The sequence below is a fragment of the Xenopus laevis genome, chromosome 2S (genome assembly GCF_017654675.1).
Source record: "Xenopus laevis strain J_2021 chromosome 2S, Xenopus_laevis_v10.1, whole genome shotgun sequence".
Taxonomy (NCBI): Eukaryota; Metazoa; Chordata; class Amphibia; order Anura; family Pipidae; genus Xenopus; species Xenopus laevis.
Genome location: NC_054374.1, coordinates 37281304 through 37294546, shown reverse-complemented (window position 1 = coordinate 37294546; position 13243 = coordinate 37281304). Strand labels below are relative to the sequence as shown.

The 13243-nt window shown below is 38.7% G+C and overlaps 1 protein-coding gene across 1 annotated transcript in view; it reads right to left on the bottom strand.

Annotated features, from left to right (window-relative positions):
* Positions 1-9638, bottom strand: part of orai1.S (ORAI calcium release-activated calcium modulator 1 S homeolog) — a 31887-nt gene extending 22249 nt beyond the window's left edge. Inside the window, 1 exon segment of the mRNA NM_001090975.1 lies at positions 9517-9638. The gene's annotated coding sequence lies outside the window, so the exon portion shown is untranslated.
* Between the last annotated feature and the right edge of the window lie 3605 nt (positions 9639-13243).

Below are 13243 nucleotides of genomic sequence, written 5' to 3'. Positions count from 1 at the left end.
AGGTGGATATATGAATTACAGTTTGGGTGCCATTGAAATGTGAATATGTAATATACTGTACCTGAAAGGCACCCTTGTCTAGCAAACCAAGTCTCAAATAAACACAGATCTAAAGAAACATACAAAAGCTTATCAGGTTATACTTACTGAAACAAACAAGCTCAACACAGCTCCACAGAGAAACTCATGCACAGACACATGGTAAGATAATCTCTGTGTCTCCCTGCACTTTGCATATGCCAAGCAGTGTAAAGCAGACATACACTTTCTACATACTGTATATTTTGGCATAAAATACATATAGTACATGTACTATTCTAATGTACTATTAGAACTATTTCCGTGGCTGGGGTGTGATACATCTCATGGTGCTTTTAAATTCGAATTTGTGAGTTTTGACACCAAAAAAAAAAATTCAAAAATTCAAATTTGAATTTACTATTCAAACCTTAATAAATGATGATTGATAGGTTATATTGTAGCTAATAACCAGGGTCAAAATTAGAGACTCAAGTGGCATGGGACATGGATTGTTCAAGTTTCCAAGGTCAGGAAAGGTACTTGACTTAGGTGCCCTTAATGGCCAATACCTTATTGGCCTGGTATTGTGTAACGTGCGGTGTCCCAAATCCAGAACTAACTCCAAGGTCCCGGTCTCAGCTCACTCTATTGCCAATAGCAACCGCCTTTGGCTTTGGGAGGAGCCCTCCACTACTAAGATGCCACTAGGGCTTAAGGTGGCCATAGACGCACAGATATTATCGTATCAAATTAATTTTTGTACAAAATTCGGTGCTGTATGGCGGGAGACGAGCTGGCTGATATTGGCAGATGACTTGGATATTGGTCGACTCCTCAATTGGCGAAAAATTCAGCTCTACACTTCTGTATTGAAATGAATGCTCTTTCTTGGAAAGAAAGATCGTAATTATTACGTCTATGGCTACCTTTGACATGAGAGAACCAGGGAGAGAGTTCTGGGGGAGCAAGGGAACAAAACGTATAAGGAGGGGATGGGGGAGCAGACAGCGTAGTCTTGAAGCAAGCTGGGTCAAAGCAACAGACAATGCGGTACCAAACAGTAGGCAGGAGCGTAGTCGAGGTCACAGGCCAAGTTCAAAAACAACAGACAATGCTCAGTATCCCAGAGAATAGTCAGTAACAGGCAATGGTCAGAACAGGCGGCAAACTTGGAAAGATCAGGAACAGGCAAGGTCAGGAACGGACTGAACAAACTAGAATAGCTTCCAGGAACTATGGAGAATAGACCAACGTTGGGCAATAGTAAAAAGGAACATGCGCCTTTAAATATTTGAATTTCGCAACAACCTCGATGATGTCAGATGTGCGTCAAAAGCCTGGAAGAGGCGTGGACGCAGTGTCAAACAGGGATCGAAGCACTGCGGGCGTCCCCGTCAGCCCACTGGACCACTAGGTATTCTCACACATTGCCTACTATAAAATAGTATTCACATTAGCATTTAACATGTCATTGCAAAAAGCTTTTATTTCAGGCTTTATCTTTCTGTGCCACAGCAAATTGTTTTCTAAAATTAAAACTTGGCTTGATCTCCCTAAGATTAGCATAACTTCCCTTGAATGTTATTTTAGAACTGTTAAAAATAAGAGAAAACATTTTAATGCTTTAAAAATATCAGGGGCACTTCTTTAGGTGCATTTTTTTTACTTTAAGTATATCTCAGATTTTTCTGATAATCTTGGCACTTGGCTGAGGAATACTTAGAGGCACATTTATCAAACGTTTTAAAATTCCCATAAACTCTTTTCTCAGAAAAAACTTCCAGGAATGCCAGGAAGGCTGCAAACATCACCAAATTGATCCCTGGACCTCTCCCATTGACTTATACAGGGCAAGTTTTAGGTGGCAAATAGTCAAATTTGAGTTCTTAAAGGGCCAGCGTATGACAAATCTCAAAATTAGAATTTCGAATTAAAACTCGAATCGATTTTGGATAATTCACATTTTGACCATGGAAAATATTCACAGTCAATGAAAAATGGTAGTTGTAGTGCTAGTTATAGACCCATATAGTTATAGGTTAATACACTAAGGGGGTTATTTATTAAAGTAAAAAGTCGAGGTTTTTTTACTATATAATCTGAATTTTTACTGGTAAAAAAAACTTGTATTTTTCAGAATTTATTAAACCCAGAGGGTGGGAAAAGTCCGAATAAAAAAGTACTCCAACTCAGACCTGCTGAGAAATAATTAACTTGTCGAGTGTGCTCTATCTTCTCCATCTATCACTAAAAGATATCCTAGTAAAAATGAAACCAAATACTTGAGCAGATGCTAACCCTGCTGAAGGGTAGTTCAGCTGTCAAGGTAACAGTTTTTCATGTCTCTAATAAAATTAGATACTTTGCTTACGTGTATGTGTATGTAGGAGTAAGTGTAGAGAGACATGAATTGAAGTGCTGCAGCTCCAATTCCTTGTTTTACTACAACTTAGATCTTTTTGCTGACAAGCAAGGTACCCCACCCATGAACTTGCCCATGAAAGAGCATTCTCTAAACCATATTCTATTCATGTTTTTTAATAGTAGTCTGTTTTTGCATCTAACTGATATCCCCAAAGTGAAAAAGATATATTTGTGAAAGTAGAAGCGGTACATTATGTTTAGAGACAAAGGGGCGAATTTACTAAAGGGCGAATTTTTTCGTTTGAAGGCTTCGCCACACTTCACACCATTTCGGCAGGTGCAAATTCACTACCACTACACTAAATAAGTAAAATGCAAAGTTGCATCTCGGCAGCTGAACACTGGTGATGTATCACTAGCATTAATTCGTCAGCACGAGCATTTCATAGCAAACGTTCGCTAACGGTCGTTTCTACCTAGCAAACTTTGTTTGTACATATAGGTTGTATATGTCTTTATTAGAGATGTTGGTGCAAATGCTTAAAGTGGCCACTTATTAAAAATGTCCAAGGAAGCAAAATAAAGTAAAAAGAGATCCTCTAATGCCCTAGACATGAGCCCACCCTAAAACAAATGGGGCATGACCCTCAAATGGTAAGAAAGGTTAAAACAACATTTTTCAATAGTTACTAATTTTAAAGACAATCCCACTCTAAAATATAGAATATGATGTCACTGACATAAGATTAAGGAAGATGTAGCTTCATCTTATCGGTTCGCCAGGTCTAAGCTGATTAAGGAAACTGTAGCGAAAGAAGAAATGTTCTGTAACATTCACACTTTAGTGGATTTGCGGAGTAACGAAAGGGTGTGAAACTGCGCTAGCGACAGTCTCTTTCATTAGCAAATTGTCCTCTATGCCTGTTAGTAAATTGGAGATGTCCCTGCGGATGTTATTTCTGGGAATTTTCGCTAGTGACGGCCACTTTGCCCTTTAGTATATGTGCCCCAATGTTTTCCACAACTCAATAAAAAATACCAAAAATCTGAAAAGTCATTATAATACTATCTTATAATAGGAAAGAAACTAATTCAATGAAATATGCAACATGCATAATATATTTTTGGAAAAGTGGTATTGCAGTAGTTGTACAAGTATGGGATCCGTTATTCCTTATTGGAAGCGAAACCAGCCTGTTGGGTTTATTTCAATAGGGAGAGCAAAACCGCTCCGACTCACCGCAAGTTGATCAAAGGCAGCCGGCACAATAAATCCGGATCTGGGTGCTGGAACTTCGGCGTCCCACGCTGTAGAGAATAAAGATGAATGGAGAAGAGCGATTCCGCACACCAGGCCGTTAGTTAAAATAGAAAATCTTTATTAGACCATGTTTAAAAATACACGCTGTATCTTCCGCTTAAGCGGAAGATACAGCGTGTATTTTTAAACATGGTCTAATAAAGATTTTCTATTTTAACTAACGGTCTGGTGTGCGGAATCGCTCTTCTCCATTCATCTTTGTTGGGTTTATTTAATGTTTATATGATTTACTAGTAGACTTAAGATATAAAGAACCAAATTACAAAATGATACGTTATCTGGAAAACATTCTGGATAACAGGTCCCATACCTGTATAATAAACAAGAAGTTTAAAACAAGCACATCATATGGGGTTACAATGAGTCAGACTGGGCCAGTGGTAGATCAGAAAAAAATCCAAGTTGGGACCCAGAACAAGTCATGTGTTATTGCTGCTATACATTCACTACTATACTGCTATACACTATACATTCACTACTACATTTTTCTGCTCGTCTCATTCCCTCTGCATGTTATGCAGCTCCACTAAGTGATATTTACGCAACTTGTTCTTCATCCCCCATAACTAGATGTGATTTTCTGCAGCAGAAGTAATCAGGAAATTGTTCAAGAACATCTCTTTACTAAAAGGAATAATGAGCAACCATTAATTAAAAAAAAAAAAACTGCTATGGTATGTTTGTCTTTTATCCATTACACTGTTAAATGGAAATTGAGAACTTGAGGGTCTTGTATACACACACACACACACATATTTGGTATACTGACAGATATGACACTTATTTCCTCCAAGAGTTCTATTTACTGAGTTTGGGGTACTTATGACCTTTAACAGATGTTGTTGGAGCAAAGAAACAAAACAACACGGGGCTCTACAGTAACTGGATTAGTTCTTTTATATTTTTTTGAAGAAAGACAACCCTAACCTAAGATGACATCCCTTACACCAGTGCTGTCCAACTTCTGTGGTACTGAGGGCTGGAATTTTTCTGACCTACATGGCGGAGGGCTGATAATGGAAGCCAGTGTTGACCACTCCCTGTTTTTAAACCACACCCACTTTAAACCACATCCGTGTTACCACAAGACCATGTCCACATTAATGGTGGTAGCACACCAAAAAACCAAATAGTAGGTTATCACTCAACACTCATATGTGAAAAAAGTTAAGTCATAATAAGACTTACCCTTAAATCATATGCCTCATTCTCCCCTGTGGATAACACATCACCCCCCAGCACAAGATTTTCAAATGCTAACAAACCCCCAAAACAAATACCAGGCTTATAGTCCACAGGCAGAGCAGTGCACACACAGGAAGAGTATGGCACACACAGGGAGCATAGGACAGACAGAGTATGGCACACACAGGGAGCATAGGGAAGGCAGAGAATGGCACACACAGGGAGCATAGGGCAGGCAGAACAGAGCAGGACACAGGGAAACCTATCAGGACCACTCTAAGATATACTACATACAGTGCTGGTTCCCCTTCAGCAGGCAAACAGGTAAACAATGTGGCAGTTTCAGTCTGGGACTGAAGTGTGAACAGTACAGGGATTTAGGGGTGTGAACAATAGAGGTGTTACAGGTGTGAACAATATAGGGGATTACAGTCTGAATTTGAGGTTTAAATAATGCAGGGGTCAGTTAATCTCTGTAGTGATACCTTTTAAATCTTACATATGGTAAGCAGACACAACAGGCAGACTTTCATGTGGGGGCCATACAAGGGGGGGGGTTGCAGGCCGTCAGTTGGACAGCCCTGCCTTAGACCATCAACTCATACAAATCAATCAAAGATGGCATGGAAGTTACTGACTAGGTGCTCTGAAGAATTATATAAAAGGTGACAACTTCAAAAGATAATACCTCCAAGGGGTATCCTATCAGGAATAGAACAGTGTTTTCTATCAAATAACCTCAAATAACTACTAGAATCTACAGGAGCAACTGAAATACGGTTAAAGTCTTCCTTTGTGTTTTTCCTCATATGGCAATAACCTTTAGATTTTCGAGGATTAAGACACCCATTAACTAAAGTATGTTAAAATTAGGGATGCACCGAATCCACTATTTTGGATTCGGCCGAACCCCCGAATCCTTCTCGAAAGATTCGGCCGAATACCGAACCGAATCCGAATCCTAATTTGCATATGTAAATTATGGGTGGGAAAGGGAAAACATTTTTTACTTCCTTGTTTTGTGACAAAAATCACCTCCCCACTCCTAATTTTATATGCAAATTAGGATTCGGTTCGGCCAGGCAGAAGGATTCGGCTGAATCTGAATCCTGCTGAAAAAGGCCGAATCCTGGCCGAAATCCGAACCGAATCCTGGATTCGGTGCATCCCTAGTTAAAATAGTCTGTAAACCATTGCCCATCGACAATAATGTCCATTTAAGTCTGATGTACTTAATTTTGCTTGCAATAGCTGCCTTTAGTTAGCATTTATTTTTGATGGCCGTTTAAGTCAGCTCAATTTTCTGCAGCATATCTTGCAGATTTTTGGGCACCAAATACAACTATTGTGAAAGACAACCATTATAGTTTATATGAAGAGGCACAAAAATAATCCAGAATTAGAGAATCACGCTAAACTAACTAAACTGTTCATTTTAATCTCATGTTCAGGGTAGATACTTGTAGGGGCAGATTTATCAAGGGTCGGATTTAAAATTTGAAATCTGAATTTTCTAGTTTTTTTAATGTCAAAACGGTCAAATTTGACTAGGGAGTTATTCAAATTTTATTTTAGTTTTTCTATAAATTCTAATTCAATTTCAAGATTTATCATACTCTGGCACTTTAAGAACTCAAATTTGACTATTCGCCACCTAAAACCTGCCAAATTGTTGTTTAAGTCAATGGGAGAGGTCATGGGATTAATTTGGAGTTGTTTGCAGCCTTCCTGACATTTTTCAGGTCAATCATATTCACTTGAGTTAAAAAAATTAGATTTTTTTAATACATTTTGATTGGTCGAATTTAGAGTTCATGGGAGTTTTAAAAAACTTACATGAATTAGAAATTCGACCCTTGATAAATGTGCCTCGAAATGTGCTTTTCACCTGCCCATAAGTTGTGGTCAAATCAGCCCAAAGTTTTAAAAGGGTTTAAAAAAACACCCTCAATATTTAATGACATAGGAGATGTGTGGGCTCCCTGGTGGTGATGGGATACACCACAATATGGGTGGGACTTGACTAGAAGTTTGGTCTATGACCTGCCCATGAAACTTTTCTGGGATTAGTATGTCCCATGTGTTTCAGACCAATCTGCATATCATACTAGGGATGCACCGAATCCACTATTTGGGATTCGGCCGAATCCCAGAATCCTTCGTGAAAGATTCGGCCGAATACCAAGCCGAATCCGAAAGGAAAGGAAAAAGTGGAAAAAATCCTTCATTTGTGACGAAAATTTTCATACCTGTCACGTGATTTCCCTACCTGTCCCTAATTTACATATGCAATTTAGGATTCGGATTCAGTTCGGCCTGACACAAGGATTTCAGCGAATCCGAATCCTGCTAAAGAAGGCTGAATCCCGAACCGAATCCTGGATTTTGTGCATCCCTATATCATACGTTGATGAAAATAGTCCCATCGTTACCAGAAAATCGTTCCCTGCACAGAACAAAATGAGTAAAAAGTCATATATAAACATCATAATTTACTACAGAACTTAAGATAAAATATTTTCAGGCACATGTCAAATAATATTAACATACTAGCCCTTTAATGGAGAAGCCGTCTAAATTACTAAATTACTAAACTAAGCACTCACAGTACAATTAAGCCTCAAGGATTTAACTAATCTGCGCTGCATGTAAAATTAGATGAGATTAGGTTACCGGTCTCAGCTGAGAAGATATGGGATCATTTCCCATTTGTACATGCAAATGTTCTGAAATATTTACATAATAGCATAAGGCTTTGTTGAACACTGCACATAGAAGGGACTCCCCAAATTTTAAGTATTCATATACTGGATGTGTGTACTTCCATAAACGAAAATGTATTCAGCTGAGACAGAGTGCCCCGCAGTTATTTTTATATATTTATTTTTTATGGGGGAAAAAAGATAAATAAATCATAAGCATGCCAGCAATTAAAAGCTGGCAAACTGCCATATTTTCATACTGAATAATTTCTTCACATATTTTTATATTAAATAATAACATTACATTTCAGAGTGCCCCGCAGTTATTTTTATATATTTTTTTGGGAGGGGAAAAAAGATAAATCATAAGCATACCAGCAATTAAAAGTTGGAGGTGTGGCAAACTGCCATATTTTCATACTGAATAATTTCTTTACATATTTTAAATATAACCCCCTTCCCTTTATGTGAATGACAGCTGTAGTAGCCACCATATAAGATACATATTATAAAGGTACTGATTTTTTCCTATAGGTCCCTGCACTCTTACAAAAAGAAACCAATGTCCGTAAAATTGCCAAACGTGCTTTTTTCTGTCTTCTGTTTCAAATACTTGTGGAGGCCACAGATCTAAAATAGACTGGGAAGTTCCTTGTTAAATAAACTGCCTAAAATATGAATAAAAAGAAAAACATGTATATAACACATTGATTACATTCTCTTTCAAGAGCTGTTTAATTTCCCAGTGCTACATAAATGGTAACAACAATTTAAAATGTAAAGTTTTTTAAATATAGATTAAACGAGATACATTTGGTAAAGATCTCTCCCTCTCTCTCTCTCTCTCTCTCTCTCTCTCTCTCTCTCTCTCTCTCTCTCTCTCTCTCTTTCTCTCTATATATATATATTGTATATACTGTATATCTATAACTATTTTTCTATACAGAATACCTATTTAGCTATCTATAGGTAAATGCCAGTGGCGTAACTAGATATTACTGGGCCCCACAGCAAATTATTTTTCAGGCCCCAAAAATTTTTAGCAGTTTTCTTGTTTTACCAATATTTATTGAAACTGTATATGAATTAGGTCCTTGTGGGGCCCCTATACCTCCTGGGCCCCCCTGCAGGCGCAGGGTCTGCTTCCTCTATAGTTACACCCCTGGTAAATGCATAGAAAATGTAATAGAGACTGTAAGGGGATTATTTATAAAAATCTGAATTTTTCTGATTTTTTAAATAAAAAAGTCCGACCCAACTAGAATCCTTTTTTTGACCTAATATATTATTAAAAAAGCTTGATTTAATTGGTTCTGGTAAAAAAAATCGATAGAATCAAGCAAAAACCCAAATTGGATGTTTTTTCACAGTTTTTTACCCGAATCTCTCTACTTTTTCAGGCTTTTTCCCGTAAAGCCTGAATCTTTATCGGATTTTTGCCAGAAAAGGTCGGATTTTTGGGCTTATTCCAGCGCAGACCACAGAAACATCAAAATAGGATAGGGACCTCTACTGTTGACTTATACACAACCTCGGCAGGTCTGAGGTGGCGGATTTTCGAATTCGGCTTTTTGCTGCATCAGGCTTTAATAAATCTTTTGAGTTTTAAAAAAAAAATGAAAAATTCTAGTTTTGCCTCAAAAAGCCCAACCGGAGTTCAGTAATTAACCCCTTAATGTATGTACGTTTTTACCTACTCTGATATTCAGGTTGTATTACAATTGTAGGAGCAGCCAGAAACTATTTGTATGTAAAAGCTTTAAATACACTTTTTAAATCAAATAAATTCCAGAGCACAATGTAATGAAATGAACAAAGCATGTTGTATATTAAAATGGATTACGATAGGAACATATAACCAGCCTTTTTAATTATACTTCAACCATGGTGACAACATAGAAGCAGAGTGAAGACACAACTCACCAGGAGCTCCACTATATCTAATCAGCTACTTCCTTTCAGTGGTCCTCTGTATGTGGCCTTTGTATTCCCAGAGAACAGAGGCAGCATCACTTTGTGTCAGCCATGTCAGATGCAGATGCTGCAGGTCACCTGATGCTGAGAAGCCGGAGTGGAGCAGGCAGGCTGAGCAGAGAACCACAACAACATTCAGGCATAGCTTACTTCCAGCTGTGGGAAGAAGTGTCTGTGCTACAGATGTAAAGTGGATTATCATTGGCTGAGGCTGTCTCTTCCTCACGGGTGACTGTGCTCTGCTTTCTGATTAGCCAGTGGGATTTTGAAGTGCAGTAGGTTACTGTCCTAGGCAAGCTGCTGAGCAGGAACAAGTCTGCTTGCACTGTGTAGAGCTGCTGCTGCTCCTGTCCCTGGGGATAGGATGGCTGCACCCAAATGTAAACAATATCATGTTGCAAGAATCATTCAAAGAGGCCAATGGTGCATGAAGAGAAACAGCTAAATCTGTGAGATTGTTTTTAGTGACATGAATGAGGGATGGGTGAATAAAGCAAGTGGAAAAACATGTTTATTGCTGCACTACTCAACGTTACACCAGTCGAGGTGATATAAACTGCAAGAGACGGACGCTGATTTTATTTTTATAGACATTGTAATATTCGGACATTTGATAAACAATATTAACCCATACAGGAGGAGAGAGGGCAGAGATAATAGCAAATGCAAAGCCCTCTTTTTCTGTGGCATTTGGATTCCAGTGCAATTAAAAAGAAATGCTATGCACCTTAGCTGTCAAACCGTGCTACAGATTTTCAGTAAATACTGTTCATACTGTATGCAATAAGGAATACTAAGCAACATACACAAGCAACTGAGAAAATGTCTAAAAATACATGAAGATTCACCCACATTTAATATATGAGACAGTCATGGTGAAATTGGGGAAAAGTAACTACTTTTTAAATAATAGACTTTTGTCTTTTGACCCAACAACCTCTAAAGAAGTTGTTCCGTCTTTGGAAAAAATCACCTCTGACCATAGACATAACTTAGAAGGGCTGCCCCTTCCCTACAAAGAAAATCTTTGGGGGACTCAGCACACGCAGTCCCTCCTAGCCAGTTTCCTGCAACCTCCCCAGCCTGGTCGACCATCAGTCCACGTTTGTTGCTGAAGACATTGCAGCAGACGTGATGATATTTTGTGGTGGAGTTGTGATGCTGGGGTTCAAAACCAGACTGCTGTGGCCATTATGGCATTGCCTCAGACAGTAAGTTGCTTTGGCTTTACAGTATAGATATAGGTATTTTTTAACAATAGAATGAAATTGTCCTGTTATAAGGAAGCTGGTGAAAGGAAAATATAAATATGAGGAGCACTTATAAAAATATGTATTGTAACAAAGCAGCTGGGGTAGTTATAGATGGGCGATATGTTTCTCCCAGGGTGTAATATAATACAACACCCTGGAACATGGAATAATTAATACAGACCAAAGCTGCAAGGTAATTGCTGCAGCTAAAGTACCTGACTGACCTTGAGAGGAGGGACCCCTCCGACCTCAGAGTGTAAGAGTGAGAGAGAAAGAGCAGGAGCTGAACTGCACAATAAAGGTACTGGTTACCAATGACCACCCAACTATTGTTAGGTTGCCAACTGTGTTTAGCCAGCGCTTTGGTGCAAGGGTTTATTTTTCCTTGTTTTTTCATTTGTTCCAAAGACTGTGTAACAGAATAAAGAGGAGCGACTTCTGAGACTGCTTTGTTTACCCTAAAAGACTGTGGAAAGCGACCCAAGACACTGACCCAGGTACCCCTATAGGTCTAGTTGTCACAGTATATAAAACACCAAAAGCTAAAATTTTGCTCTACTTCACATGCACTTAGGGTCAGATTTACTAAAGGGCAAAGTGGCTAACATCAGCGTTGCCACCCGCAGGGACATCGCCAACTCACTAACTTTATACTATTTACACTATTTCATACTGCACAGCTCATCTGTTGTCTGCTATGTATCCTTTCCTGTGCCTTTTCTCCTTTTTCAGCTTTGAATGTCTGCCCCCATGGGTACATAGCAGCTTGTTTATGTAAACTACTGTTGAGGTTCTGAAGCAAACACACCCATTTTACCAATGCAGCACAAGCATACATTATATTTTCATTACATGAAAACATTTTCATTTTTTGGTGTTTCATTAAGTTTATGACGTCCTTCAGCTTTAACTCCCAAAACGACTTATTTACATTTCTCCAGGGTTTGCAATGCAGTAATGCTGCAGACATTTGTAGGGGCTATGAAAGAGTTAACTTCCACTACTGTGCAGGAAGTGTCTTAGAGACACCCTGTGCCCTATAGGAGTGAGCTTATCCCACTGATCCTGATGTATTATGGATATTTCCTGGTATAATTAATGGGGAGGCATCTCAAAGTTCTTCCGTTTTGGACTTCACGTTAAACAGGAAGATGTATGTGCTGGAGGCCTGAAGCAAGATGAAGCCTCTGTAAATGAGGTGTAAGTTGGGAACAACGCCCCCATGAATACCAATGACCCCCTTTTACAGTCAGCTATAGGAGTGTGAGACAGTCAGGAATAGCTAGCAAGAGCATTTCTATACTGGGGGTAGTCATCTCCATGCGCCACCCACCAGTTGCAGGGTCCGAAGTGGAATGAGACTCTTGGCCAATAGACTCTTTATTGAATGCATTCACTTTCACAATACTGGATTCATATTGCATCCAGATAACTCCTTATTTTAGCTTTGCTGGATGTGAATTGAGGGGAAGGATACAACAGGGTTCATAGCTCAGCAACATTGTCTGTGGTATGATATATTGCAATGGTTACCCACTGAGCATAAGGTACAATAAAATAAATGTACCTCCATCATTAGAGGAAGTTCAACAATAGCTAGGAGGAAGGACCACTCAACAAAATTTTTGTTGTTTTAATTCAGAGATCTAAAGCTTGAAAATGTTATGCTGGACAAGAGCTGATACACCGCTTAGTGATTGCTATTGAAATCTATGTACATAAATTATTCTCTTTGTCTATGAATCTTTTATACAAGTTCAATGTATTGTAATATTGTAAAGGATCAAACAGGATCAAAGGGGCGCGGGCCCAGATGCAATCGCATGCAATACCCCTGGTAGTTCCACTACTGTAACTTGTTCTGTTGAACATTGCAAGAGTGGTACAGGCAACTGCAAACACTTTTTTCAGTTTCAGATTGTTTCTCAGATATAAAGATATTTTTCAATTGCTTTACATGTTTTATTTTTGACTGCTTTTCCAGAACTGAAGTTAAATGCTAATGTCTGGTGTTTCAGTCTGGCTGCTCAATCCAGGTACAGATTCTGAACTGTTACAATTTGCTACATTAGTTGATACATTTCTCAGCAACCATTGTATCAATACTACAGCTGGCTTTAAAGGGGAACTCTGACTTCCAAACTAAAATTTGATAAAGAGGCCCACATAATACAGAAACCCCTAATATACCCATCACAGTTACATGTTTCTTCAAAAAGTATGAATAAATGCGATTTTCTATGCTGCAATCCAGCTGGTCAACAGTTCTTCTCTTTCTGCATCATTTGAAATCCTGGCAGGAGGAGGGACTAAAACACTGATGTTACAAATTGTAACAACTTCTGCACAGTTTACAGTCAGCATGCAGGAACTACATTACCCACAATGAATTGCACTGTGATGTACGGAACGCATTTTAGGAC